General features: G+C 36.4%; 1 protein-coding gene across 2 annotated transcripts in view; it reads left to right on the forward strand.

Annotated features, from left to right (window-relative positions):
* Positions 1 to 1,836, forward strand: part of LOC106874494 (uncharacterized) — a 44,452-nt gene that overhangs the window by 18,753 nt on the left and 23,863 nt on the right. Inside the window, exon 1 of one of the 2 annotated variants that reach the window (XM_052968149.1) lies at positions 1,297 to 1,342. The exons of the other annotated variant lie outside the window; for it this stretch is intronic. The gene's annotated coding sequence lies outside the window, so the exon portion shown is untranslated. Of the gene's footprint in view, positions 1 to 1,296; positions 1,343 to 1,836 lie in introns of those variants that run through there. 2 annotated transcript variants of the gene reach the window in all.

Below are 1,836 nucleotides of genomic sequence, written 5' to 3' on the forward strand. Positions count from 1 at the left end.
GTAGGATGCAATTAAAGGGAAAATTCGATGCTTTCTTCCAGCAGAACAACGTGTTCGGGCTACATCAGCATTAAGAAAGAAAAAATATTGCAAACAGTTACAAGTTGGTAAGACACACTTGAAAATAATTTATATTCAGCCAATAAGAACTGTAAAATAAAATCAGGAAATGAAAATTTCTTATTCTAAAAATACTAGACACAAAATCTGATGAAACTACAAAATGGTAACAAAATACAAAGAAAAATATATTCGTGATACACAATACTGAATTCTATCAAGGGTACATGGTCACTCATTTCAATGATGGAAAGTGGATCGATTCCAGTTCTTGACTGATACTTCTAATTTTATCCGTCTCGGAAGAACGAAAATCAAAGCTCACCTTTGCGAGATTTGAACCCAGAAAGAAAAGTAAATACCAGAAAGTGTTTTGTATGCCGCACTACAGATTCTACAATCAACCAAACTCATTAATATTCCATATAAATACTTCTAAAATAATAGATAAATACATCTAAAAATAATTCTAATGATTGACCATTTTTAACAAACCAGTTGGAGACTAATTTGGTCGCGGCATTGTTTTTCATCTTAAACACGGAGCTAGATGTGTAATCGGGGAATACCATAGTGAAGGTTCTGTTTATGCATCTCGAAACCAGATATTTTGTATTCGATGAGCTTCTGCACTGCACAGTTTTGTGTCTACAGCATTGCTGTCACAACATATTGGTCATGCAACACCAAAGTATCGTGCAGTGGGATTGAACACAAAATCATATAGTTATGAAACAAACCTCTTAACCACACAACTTCTTTTCACCCAGCATTTCTGCACGCGCTACACTGTTGTTGTATAGCTTAAGTCAATTCTGGTCGAGCAGATTTCAGATCAAAATACATTCTGTCTATAACCACAAACGCATTTACTACAACCATATCTCACAGAAAGGTGTGGATAGAAGATTTGACTGCTATTTCTACGGGGCCGAGCGACTGCGTTGAGGTGTCTCGTTTGCTCAGCTTAGCTGCAATGTTATGCTGGCGGCTAGAGCAGAAACCACAGATGCTTGTAGAAATAGAGATACAAACAGTTAATGTTGGAAGCTTTACTGAAATAAATAGAATACGAATGTAAATTTATCCTTTTCGTTGTAGTTGTTTTTGTTATGGCAGGTTGTAAAGGAACTTTTCGGAAGTATTTTTAGCGTTGTTTCCCTTTATATGGAATTATAAAGGGACGGGGAAGGCTGGGTGTTTGTATAAATACGAGTCTGTTATTATTTCAAGCTAATTGCAACCAAGAAATAGAAGATTCGGTGAGTTGTAATTAGTTCAGGTACTGTGTCTTGTTAATTACATTTAATTGAGACGTTTGCATTCATGATAGATAGTTGATTTGATTCGTATCCTTTTATTCATTTACTTGTTTCAGTCATTTTACTGCGGCCATGCTGGAGCACCGCCTAAAAGGGTTTTTAGTCGAAGAAATTGACCCCAGGACTTAGTCTTTGTAAACCTAGTACTCCTTTTATCGAACTTTTTGTGCCAAACCTCTAAGTTACGGGGACATAAACACACTAGCATTGGTCGTCAAGCGATGGTGGGGATACAAACACAGATACGAAGAGACACTCACAACTCTACTATTTCCTTATATTTGACTCTCTCATATCGCCTCTGATATGCTTTGTAGCCCTGATATAGCTGTAAAGACTACCTTTCTCTTTATAAATGTTCTAGAAATTTCACACTGCCTTGGCTTTGTTGTTTCATTTTATTTAACACACGCACACACAAATACACACACACACACACACACACACACACACA

Source organism: Octopus bimaculoides, chromosome 5 (assembly GCF_001194135.2).
Source record: "Octopus bimaculoides isolate UCB-OBI-ISO-001 chromosome 5, ASM119413v2, whole genome shotgun sequence".
Classification (NCBI taxonomy): domain Eukaryota; kingdom Metazoa; phylum Mollusca; class Cephalopoda; order Octopoda; family Octopodidae; genus Octopus; species Octopus bimaculoides.